This window comes from Somniosus microcephalus, chromosome 7 (genome assembly GCF_052327205.1).
Source record: "Somniosus microcephalus isolate GS21.2 chromosome 7, FLI_Smic_1.0, whole genome shotgun sequence".
NCBI classification, from domain to species: Eukaryota; Metazoa; Chordata; class Chondrichthyes; order Squaliformes; family Somniosidae; genus Somniosus; species Somniosus microcephalus.
In genome coordinates this window covers 101066438-101078908 of record NC_140993.1, presented here as the reverse complement: position 1 = coordinate 101078908, position 12471 = coordinate 101066438, and positions in this window count along the sequence as shown.

The window sequence follows — 12471 nt, the reverse complement described above, 5'->3', positions numbered from 1 at the left end:
TACCAGCTACAGGCCCCAGGCCGAAAAGGCTGCAAAAGCTAAAAAGCTACCGATGGCTACCCCGGGACTCCAGTTATACTTCTCAAAAGAGGCCTTTATCTCCTGCCAAATCAAGGTTAGTCTTTGTTTGACTTTTGGTGGGCTTGTAGCACAGCGGGGTAGTTATTATGTTTTAAACTACTTTGGGATGGCCGGTAACGGCCATCTCTGGTCTGGAATGACCCTGTATTGTTTTTAATGTCCTTCTGATGCCTTAAATGGTTCTTGATGTTCCCCCTATGAATATGAAACTGTCATCTAGATGGCCTTTATCTACAGGCCGATCTGACTGGATCTGCATCCAATCCATATGTATGTGGTTCTGTCTGGTTTTGTTTTCTCCGAAACGGCCTTCCAGAACTTACTGTGGGCTGAATCCACAAAGGCTGTCTGGGGACTGCAGGAACCATTTTAAAGTGTCCCAAAAAGCTGGTCACGGGGTCTGGCGGCCATTTTGTATGCCCCTTTTCCTGGGCTTCTTTTAAAACAGTCTTTAAAAATTAAGGCCTCTTCTGCCAATAGACCCTTATAGGACAATGTTCAAATTTTGCGAATCTTACAGTGTCCAAAAATCTATCGATCTCAGTCTTGAATATGCTCAACAACTGAGCCTCCACAGCCCTCTGGGATAGAGAATTCCAAAGATTCACAACCCTCTGAGTGAAGACATTTCTCCTCATCTCAGTTCTCATCCTAAGACTGTGACCCCTAGTTCTAGACTTTCCAGCCAGAGAAACAGCCTCTCCGCATCTACCATCTCAAGCCCTCTAACAATTTTATAGGTTTCAATGAGATCACCTCTCATTCTTCTAAACTCCAGAGAATGTAGACCCATTCTACTCAATCTCTCCTCAAAGGACAGCCCTCTAATCTCTGGAATCAATCTGGAGAATCTTCATTGCGCACCCGTCTAAGGTAAATATATCCTTCCTTAAGTAAGGAGACCAAAACTGTGCACAGTACTCCAGGTGTGGTCTCACTAAAGACCTATATAATTGCAGCAAGACTTCCTGACTCCTATACCACAACCTCCTTGCAATAAAGGCTAACATACCATTTGCCTTCCTAATTGCTTGTTGTAGCTGCATGTTAACTTTCTGTGAATCGTGTACAAGGATGCCCAAATCCCACTGAATCCCAACATTTACTAGTCGCTCAGCTTTTAAAACATATTTTGCTTTTCCATTCTTCCTACCAAAGTGGATCATTTCAAACTTCCCCACATTATACTCCATCTGCCACCTTCTTGCCTAATCACTTAACCAGTCTATATCGCATTGCAGACTTTTTATGTCCTCCTCACAGCTTACTTTCCCACCTAGCTTTGTATCATCAGCAAACTTGGATACATTGCACTCGATCCCCTCATCTAAGTCATTGATATAGATTGTAAATGGGTGAGGCCCAAGCACTGATCCTTGTGGCATTCCACTCGTTACACCCTGCCATCCTGAAAATTATCCGTTTATCCCTTCTCTTTGTTTTCTGTCTGTTAACCAATCCTCAACCCATGCTAATATGTTACCTCCAATCCCATGAGCCCTAACCTTGTGTAACCTATTCTGTGGCACCTTATCAAATGCCTTCTGAAAATAACATCAATAATCATCAACAACCAATTAACCAGGTCCAGTGTAAATTGTTTTGGTAAAGATAAGTGCCCATTGTGAGGCTTACTCTCTAACCAGAGCAGTGAAAGATAGTGTGGTTTGAACCCTCCATTCCTGCATCTGCTGCACTGCACATCACTGTTCCTACACCTGCTGCATTTCAATTGGTTTTGGCAGGAGTGGAGTGAGAGAGTCAGTGCTGGGCCAATAACTGAAAGCAGCAGCGATAGAACAACAGGCTGAAGATTCTAGAGTGAAAGATCACCGTGAGAAAAGAACATAGAAATGATAATTAAGGTTATTGTACCAAGGACCTGGAAATAAAGACTGTGGTGAAGCCTTCTTTCCACTAATACAAAATACAAGGTTTGTGTTTTGAAGCAGCAACTGTAAAATGTGGTGAGCAACTAATACACAGTGCAATTTAAAGCCTGGATTTTACATTAGCTGTAGCAATGCAAAGGAAGTTACAGCTGTTGATGAGCTTCCTCACAAACCTGCAAAGACTTAAAGTGAAAAGGTCAGTTCTTGAGCCCTATTTAGAAATTTGGTTTGTGATTTGGATCTAATAGAGAGAACTCAAAAATCATTCTTGTCTTGACAATCTTTTTATTAGCCTGTGATTTATACTAGTGCAGTGACCTTTTCTTAGGTTTGTAAATGTTAGGAAATGATTCTCACCAGACATACGTAGAAGGTTGAGGCTTGTGCATCTTATTTACACAGTGGGACTGACAGGGTATTGAATTGTCCCTTTAGAATTTGTTTTAGTTTGAGTTAGATGAAATGAATGGCACCTACCTCCCCTCCCAACACCATTTTACATTATCTACCAAGCAATCATAAAGGAAAATTTAGCACTTATCACACTAGGACGAGTCTTGCCATAAGGTGAAGTGCATATTGAAACTGACCCCGACATGTGAGATGAACATCTTTGAGCTCATTAATAACAGTATGACTACCTGCATTGTTTTATTTCTTTAATATGGTAATAACATTTATATTCCAATTAATTGCCTGTGATTTGTTTTATAGTTTCACAACAATATCTGACAGAAACAGTTTTATTTAATTTGCAAAAGCAAGACTCAAGGTTGAAAAGATTAAAGGGTAGAAATTCCAATCGGCAAATTCATAAACAAACAATTAACTCTCTGGTAATACATTCCTGCATGCACTATTTTTACACAGGCATCAACCCATTGGTTTTAAATGAGTTAACACTGCATAAACAAAGCACACACAGGAATGGAATACAATCACATTAAGCATTTGCTCATCTGCTGCTGAAACCCTTATCCATGTCTTTCTTTCCGCTAGGCTTGACTATTCGAATGCTCTCCGGGCCGGCCATCTGCCTTCATTAACTTGAACTCATCCAAAATTCTGCTTCCCATATCCTAACTCGCATCAAGTCCCGTTCACCCATCACCCCGCTGAACTACATTGTCTCCCAGTCCAACACCGCCTTGATTTCAAATCCATCCATAGCTTTGCCCCTTCCTATCTCTGTAACCTCCTCCAGCCCTACAATCCTAAGAGATCTGTGCACTCCTCCAATTCTATAAGAACATAAGAAGTAGGAGCAGGAGTAGGCCATACAGCCCCTCGGGCCTGCTCCGCCATTCAAAAGATCATGGCTAATCCGAACCTAGACTCACGTCCACTTCCCTGCCCTCTCCCCGTAACTCCTAATTCCCTTATCTGCTAGGAAACTGTCTATCTCTGTTTTAAATCTATTTAATGTTGCAGCTTCCACAGCTCTCTGGGGTAGCAAATTCCATAGATTTACTACCCTCTGGGTAAAGAAGTTTCTCCTCATCTCAGTTTTGAAAGGGCAGCCCCTTATTCTAAGATTATGCCCCCTAGTTCTAGTCTCACCCATCAGTGGAAACATCCTCACCACATCCACCCGATCAATCCCCCTCACAATCTTATATGTTTCGATAAGATCGCCTTTCATTCTTCTGAACTCCAATGAGTAGAGGCCCAACCTACTCAACCTTTCCTCATACGTCAACCCCCTCATCTCCGGAATCAACCGAGTGAACCTTCTCTGAACCACCTCGAGAGCAAGTATATCTTTTCTTAAATATGGAAACCAAAACTGCATGCAGTATTCCGGGTGTGGCCTCACCAATACCCTGTATAACTGCAGCAAGACTTCCCTATTGCACATCCTGGCCTATTGCACATCCCCAATTTTAATCGCTTCACCATTGGTGGCCGTGCCTTTAGCTGCCTGGGTCCTAAGTTCTGGAATTCCCTCCCTAACCCTTTCACTTCTCTATCACTCTCTCTTCCTTTAAGACGCTGCTTAAAACCTACCTCTTTGATCGTCACCCTTCCTAATATTTCCCTATGTGGCTCGGTGTTAAATTTTGTTTGATAACGCTCCTGTGAAGCGCCTTGGGATGGTTTACTACATTTAAATGCAAGTTGTTGTTATTGTTGAACGTGAACTTCACTAATTGGAAGCTGTAGACTTATAAAGGGCAGACAAAAGAATTCAAAAGGAAGCATTGATGAGATGAAGCCTGGCACAGCTATTCAAAACTTGAAGATCGTAGGAGAAAGGAAAGGTCCCACAGTTTAGAGGTGCTGGGAAAAAATTAGAATAGAAGACTGTGCGATAAGTTTGGAGTATGGAAGTTCTTGTTTCTGTAGTAACCTGTGGTATGCTTGTAGGTACAATCCTGATGCAGTTTACCCACAACATTTGAGATTAGCATGTCTTGTGGATTTTGTGCGAGCTCCCATTCATACAGCAGGCTTTCTAATTAGGCTTGCACATGAATTGAACAACTGAGGCAGATTTAAATGGGCAGAAATCATGGGAAGTATACACCTAAATTCTGATAGGGCATTCCCAATGAGGAGAATTTGCACCCTTTGTGGGCTTACAGCCTGTGATTTCCCATCTAATGGCAGGCAAAACTCCAAACCAGGAGAGCGAATTTGTAAAATTACTCCTTGCATGCACTCCTTAAACTTACGATATTTGAGGACTACTTCTCTTGCTGGACTACTTCTCTTCCATGGCGCAAATACAAGGGAACAGACCCAAACTTGAGAAGAGCTCAGAAATGACAAGCTCTTCACTCTCTTTGAGGTGTCATCATTAGCTCCACATTGTTGACCATGAAAGCATTAAAGCTGTAGGGAAGGATGAAACCGGGGCCACCTGCAAACTCAGCACCAGTATTATCCTGCTCTTGTCATACTTTTCTCCTCAATTCACTCACTGACACACAGCCATCACTCAACCACAAAAACATCACCCATAATATCATGCAATGTAAGCACTGTTTGAAGGTGTCTCCTTCAGCCAGCATTGTGACATATGTTCATCTTCTGTTTTTGTCAGCTTGGAAGGACCGCCTCCCAGTAATGCCAGTAGCCCCCTAAGTAGGCTAGCACCTCACAGCATCCTATGTCATTCACCAACATTTACCAGCATCACCATGGAAGAATGTAGATAGTGAGCTTGTAGCACCAGGTGGGTCACAGTACACAAGTAAGGAAGAGCAAAAAAGAAAGACTTGCATTTATATAGCACCTTTCACAACCACTGGACATCCGAAAGTGCTTTACAGCCAATGAAATACTTTTTGAAGTGTTGTCATTGTTGTAATGTAGGAAACACAGCAACCCAATTTGCAAACAGCAAGTTCCCACAAACAGCAGTATGATAATGACAAGATTATCTGTTTAAGTGATGTTGATTGAGGGATAAGTATTGACCAGAACACCAGGGATAACTCCCCTGCTCTTCTTTGAAATAGTGCCATGGGATCTTTTATGTCCACCTGAGAGAGCAGACAGGGCCTCGGTTTAACATCTCATCCAAAAGACGGCACCTCCGACAGTGCAGCATTCCCTTGGTACCCCATTTGAATGTCAACCTAGATTTCTTATGCTCAAGTCTCTAAAGTGGGACTATGAACCCACAACTTTCTGACTCAGAGGCAAGGGTGCTACCAACTGAGCTATGGCTGACACTCAAATAGTAGTGGAAGAGTAGAAGCAGGAAGCTCAGAGGACCAGATTGGTTCCTTCCTTAGCTGCATTACCTAAGGATCTGGACTTCACAGGAAACGAATATAAAGGAGATTACTGGATTTTCTACAGGAGTCTGTCCAAAGTACCACACAGGATCTGGCTAGGAGTGCAGAGAAGTCCATGAGCGGCATCTCTGCAACAATGCAGATGAACCTCTGGACCCTGCAATCTACCACGGAACACATGTCAATTTCAGTGACATCTGCAGCAGAACCCCCATTAGCACAGGTCCTAAGCTCAAGTAAGGTTTTGTGGAGCTCATTGCTATCCTTGCAGCTTCTTCCATGCCGATCAGTGGACATGTCCAACAGCAAGGGCATGGATGAGGCTGCTGTCTCATAGGGCAATGCGACAGTTAGAATTGGAGTTATTTTCCAAAGCTCTTTAATTGTGCTCTCCACAAAGGTCAGCTTTCTAGTTAAGCCTGTACTTTCGAACGTGAACTGAAACTTGACGCTATGCACAAAACATCTGGGATAGCTGGCACAGCCAGGGAAAGAAGCTTCCCTGATTTTGCTGGCTGATATACATTTAATAATCCGAACAGATGGGCCTAATTAAAAGTTCATTTGAAAATATATGTCGGTTGATTTTACAAATTTCTGCTTCTGGCGCAGAGCTTCATATACTGGGGGATTACTGGGGATTCAGGAGGGTGATCAGCATACCCAATAGGATCTTCCATCCATTACAATTAAAATTCCCTGCACTTTGGAGAAAGTAAGCAGTTGTTGAAATTGGGGAACCCTGTCATGCTTCTATTGTTATTCAGTAGGAAAGGAGATGAATAAAGCAGCAGCTCCTCCTAGCCATACAACAAAAGTAAAAGCAAGTAAAAAGACTTATCTTTTTGGGGCTCTTCTTGCCCGGCTCCTCTCGCTAGGTTGGCCTGGCAGTGAAGTCACAACATCTCCCCTGCGCAAGCCTCCAGCTAAAATTGCAGTCGGGTCCCAATGACATAATCTGAGCCCAATCTGCAATTTAAAGAAGGACCATGTCAGCTCCCGGTGGTTGTCCCCTTCACCTGCTCAAATGAGCAGGTTAAAATCAAAAAACCTGTGGGACAACAGCGCACTTGACAGGTTTCTGCCAAGTGGGTAGGGTCAAAATCGGCCATACCCTGTCTGAATTTTAATCAACATTTCACATCCCTGCTGTCCTGTGAATTAACCCTTTGAGAGCTAAGTTTAACTTACTAGTGGTATTTTTAACATATATTACATCAGGGTTCTCCCATGATGGTATAGTCAAAAGCCCAGAAATGTGAGATACTTCTCTGGACAACAAAGTGACTCAAACAGCAGATTTGCTAGACCGAAGGGAGCTGGAGGCATAAAAGTCGAGGGCAGTGGAATCCCTACTGCAGATGTTAAGGATCAGTTCTAATGAGTTCCAGGAGAAAGATACCATACACCATCACTAAGGTGAAACATCAGTGGAAAAAACACTGCACAAATATCCATTTATCATTTAAGACAAATTGGCTGAATTTTGTTTCAAGCATGTCCAGAAAATTTCTTTCAGCTGGTGCAGAATATGATAGCAGCAGATGCAAGAATGGGCTTCCATTGACCTAGTGAACAAATCTTGCCAGTGTCCAGGTTGCTGAAGACAATGGAGGTGGAAATAATGGGAATTCCAGCCATCCCACCAGCCCTAACTCAATTGTGACATCAGGCCATTAATGGCGCAGATGGCCATTATTATTTCCAGTGGGCATTATTAGCCTGGGATCTTCAGAGTGGAGATATGGCATTTGAGGTCCCACCCAATTCCCCATCTGTCGTCTCCTGCCCCATTTACACATGTACTCTTTCCCAGACCCCGAAAACATAGCTCCATGGGAGCCATCAAAAACGCCTCGGACTTTGGAAAATCCTGCGTGCACGGTTTTTCAACCATTCATTTAAATGTTTGGAAAATCGTGCATGGCACACATAAAAATGTAAACAAAAATTAAGTAGCGTGTTAAAAATATAATGCATTTTTAACTAGAAATATAATGAATTGTGCATTTTAGAAGGAAGATTTGAATCAGCTTGTTGTTTTTATATGAGTGTCTCTATGTGATGATACACATCTTCAAGACCTCTGCGATAATGAGATTTTCCTTTTTTGGAATTAAAATGTTTGATAGCTCTTATCCATGAAAAGGATGATCCTATAGCTAACAGACGAATAGTAGGTAAATACAATTATTAATGCAGCTGAAAAAAGAGATATGTTATAGTAGTTGTAGAAAATGCTTTTTACTGGTGCCACTTAATCACTTAATCAAAAGTCTTGTCAACATTCTCAAATTTTCTAACATTTGCTATAAGATCTTGAATTTAAATAAAGTTGTTTGCAATAGTGATACATTGGAATTCTGCAATCATAAATATTTTCTCTCAAGTGAATCTTTCTAAAGAAGTCAGGACTGACATTACAAAATGTGCAGCTTAATTAATCCTAGAGATTATTATGTAGCACAGATTCTGCCTTATGTTCGAAAGCAGTCATACGCTGAACATTGAACATTAATAATCCACTCAAGCATCAGTTTTATGGTTTACAGCATCATATCACCGAGGCACGTTACTCCCTTGTTACAGGCTCCAGAATCTGTCCCTCTTAATGGCGAAATTATGCAGCCACTTTGGATGACTCATATTGTAAGGTTTTCCCAAAGCAATAAAGGCAGTTGAATTACTGTTTGTGTAAACCAAATCATTGCTCTGTACTGAGCTGCATTTTGTGCTGTGTGCTGGTGGTACCCACACTCAGCTAATCTTCATGAGTAGTGTATTGGGGTCTGGTGCCATTTTTCTAAAGAGCCTGACCTCTCCAAAAGTTATCTTTGCAATCTGTTATGCTGGTCAAATAAAACGGGCAATTAAGACTGATTAGGGATGAAAGGGCTTGAATGTTTGCCAATCATCGGGCTATACCTGTACATCTAGAGAATAGAAACCATTATGGTCATGTACTTTATCAGAATATAATTGATAGTGCTTCTAGGTACCACTTCTAGGTACCACAGCAAAAACTTTATGAAAACTGGTAATAATATAAAATTATTGCTGTCCCCCCCAACTGTTTCTCGACACTTTTGGAGAAATTAATGGCCGGAATTTTCTGGAGGAAGGTGGGTTAGAGGCGGGGGTGCTCCGATGTGGTCAGGTTTCCCTAGGCCCTGCCGACTTTAACAGCAGGGCCTGATTTGCATGTGAGGCCTCAGTTTCCTGCCTGCAGCCAGCCAGATTGAGAGGCTGGCTGGCTGCAGGGGGGTAGGCCTTCGACTGGAGAGAGGAGGGAGGGAGGGTTTGTGTGAGGGCCAGGCCATTAAAAGGGTGGGGGGGTGGGGGGAAAGAGGACGGGGAATCAGAGGCCTTGTGGGGGGGTCTCCAAGTGTTGGGGGGTGGGGGGGTTAGGCAGGGACCCTGGATCTAGGAGGTAGGTATAAAGGCACTTACCTCCTGGGTCCAGCAGTCCCTGCCTTGCTTTAACTGCCGGGTTTCACAAATTGAGTGAAACCCGTCCACGTGCAGTTAAAAACAAAATGGATGTTAAAAAAGAGGCTTGCAACCTCATTATAATATTTAAATTGATGTTCCACCCCCGGGAGCAGATTGGTCGCCTGCCCCCAGTTAAGACCAGAAGTGGGTGGGTTCAGATCGGGAATCCCATTTTTAACAATTTAACTACCCACATGTTCCAAACCTACCCGTACTTTTAGGTTAAAATTCCCCCAATGAATCTGCCAGTCTTCTGCAACAGTGTACCGTCACTTCAGGTGACCATGGTATCACTAATAGCCACAGGTAGAACAGCTGGCGTCACTATGAATTCCATCAAAACTTCACACAGCCCTGGGATTAAATGATGAAAAGTCATCAACCTGAAACATTAACTCTGTTTCTCTCTCCACAGATGCTGCCTGACCTACTGAGTATTTTCAACATTTTCTGTTTTTTATTACTGTCTTGTTTTGCACACTTTGTACAAAAATAATAACTTGCAGGACAATGGAGTATTACAGTTTAACTCTTTTATTAAGCATTAGGTCTGATGGTCTTACTCATATCAGCACCGTGGGGAAAAGCCTGGCATTAGGACCCCTAGCCTGGGTCTTCAAAACAATAGTAGTCCTTACAGATGCCTGCAGGCCAATGACAACTCAGCATGTGATCACAAGTGAATATAATAGGTATTCCTTACAGATGCCTGTGGGCCAATGATAATTCAATATGCAAATGTTACATCCCCTTTCTTTTAAAAGAAAAATGTTATGCATTACTTTTAAACCTTTCTTCTACATAATGTTCTCGGTAGCATAAACATATAAGTAAACTCAGCATTTAACTAGCACTGAAAACATCTCAACGTTTCAATAACGATGTACAGTTTTTTTTAAGGCAGCGATCCGCCTACACCCTTTGACAGTTCACAAGTCAAGGATAACTCTAGGCTTGACCTCTCGTCCCGACCTTGTGTGGTATGAAACTGAGCATGCTCCTGAATCAGTCAACAATTCAGGTTCAGGTTTAGGTTCAGGTAAGTATGATGTGTTTTGTGTATTGCTCTGTTCATCACACTCTGTTGAACTGATCCTCTCGTCGGAATGACGGTGTTGTTCCTTGGTGTTCAGGAGATGCCTGCGACTGCGGCGGTACACCTTCCTTCTGGGGTGCAGACGTGATACGATCGCTCAGTGTCAACTGGCTGGATGACGACTGCTGGCTTCCAGTAGTCATGCTCCTGGATTCTGACGGATTCTCCATTGTGCAGCGGTGGCAGTAGTCTAGCTGATCTTTCATAGTATCTCTTTTGATGTTGCTGTCTCTGTACACGTTTTGCATGCACTTGCTTGCAGCTGACGACCTCTGGCTGCAGCTGCTGGTTGGTGCTTGGAAGGATTGAGCGAAGTCTGTGGCTCATCAACAGCTGTGCTGGTGACTTGAAGTTGTCAACCGGAGACTGATGTAGGGGTCTCTTTTTTCTGCTTTGGCTTTGGCAATGAGTGTTTTTGCAATCTGGACAGTTTTTTCAGCAAGGCCATTACTTTGAGGGTAATGTGGGCTTGATGTGACATGCGTGAAATCCCATGCCTTGGCAAATGACTCGAACTCTTTTGATTTGTATTGGGGGCCATTGTCTGAGACTAAAGTCTCTACCATGCCATGTCTGGCAAAGGCTGCCTTTAGCTTGTGGATCACAGCTGCAGATGTGGTGCTGTGAAGCTTGTCCAGTTCAAAAAATCTGCTGTAGTAAGCAACAGTCACTATGTAGTCCTCGTTGTTCCATGTGAACAGATCCGTTGCCTCGACCTGCCAGGGCCTGTCTGGGATACGGTGAGGTATCATGGGCTCTTTGACATTTGATGGGCGGTGTTCTAGACAAATGGAACATTTTCCGACAATGTCCTCAATGTGTTTGCACATTCCGGGCCAAAACATAATGTCAAGTGCTCTTTGTTTGCATTTTTCCATGCCCATATGTCCAGCATGAATTTTTGTCAACATCTCTTCTCTGAGACTGGTAGGAATGATGATTTTCTCCCCTTTGAAGATGATTCTGTTGATTTCTGACAGTTCGTCTCTGTGGTTCCAGAATTCAGATATGCTCTGAGGGCATTTCCTCCTTTCCTCAGGCCATCCTTCATGTATGACTTTGCTCAGCAGTGTGAGTTGTGCATCTTTCTCTGTTCCTGCTTGGATCTCCTTCAGTTTTGAGTCACTCACAGGTAAGCTGTTGTACACCATGTGCACCTGCACATCCATGCCTTCACTGAGGCTGCTGTCCTGGTAGCTAAGAGAATTTCTGGAGAGCGTGTCTGCGACAGGAATGTCTTTTCCTGGACAGTGAATGATTGTGAAGTCGTACTTCTGTAGCTGAAGGATCATTCTCTGTAGCCTTGGTGGGGCTGCAGCTAGTGGTTTCCTCATGATTGAGTCGAGGGGCTTGTGGTCGGATTCCACAATAATTTGTTGGCCATTTGTCGACGTACTGGTGGAAACGCTTACATCCAAACAGAATTGCATATAGCTCTTTCTCGATTTGAGCATTGTTGATTTCACTGTCTGTGAGAGATCTGGAAGCGTAGCCGAAGGGCTTTCCTTCTTGCAGTAATACTGCGCCTAGTCCGTACTTTGACGCGTCCACTTGTAGTCTGAGCTCTTTGTTGGGGTCGAAGTAGGCAAGAACTGGTCCTGGTTCTCTGGTGATTAGGTCTTTCATTTTCTGAAATGCTGTGTCATGTTGTTTGTCCCACAGGAACTCATTGGATTGTTTGAGCAACTGACGCATGGGTGCGTTGATTTTGGAGCGGTTCGGGGCAAACTTGGCTAAGTAGTTAACCATGCCTAGTACTGTCTCTAGCTCTGCACGGTTCTTCGGCGGCTCCATCTTCTTGAAGCCGGAGATTTTCTCTGGATCCAGCTTAATGCCATCAGTTGAGAGGTGATGCCCGAAATAACTGATCTCGGTGGATCCGATTATGCTTTTCTCGGGGTTGAGCTGAATACCTTTCTCCCGTGATCTTTGTAGCATCGCACGGAGGTTCCTGTCATGTTCCTCTCTATTCCTGCCATAGATGAGGATGTCGTCTACGATTGCGACTATTCCTTCGAGGCCTTCATAGCTTTCGTCAATCTTCCGCTGGAATTCATCCTGAGCTAAGACCAAATGGTAAACGCAGAAATCGGTAGCGTCCAAATGGTGTGTTGAACGTTGTTAGCTTAGATGACTCTTCCGTGAGCTTGATAGTCCAGTATCC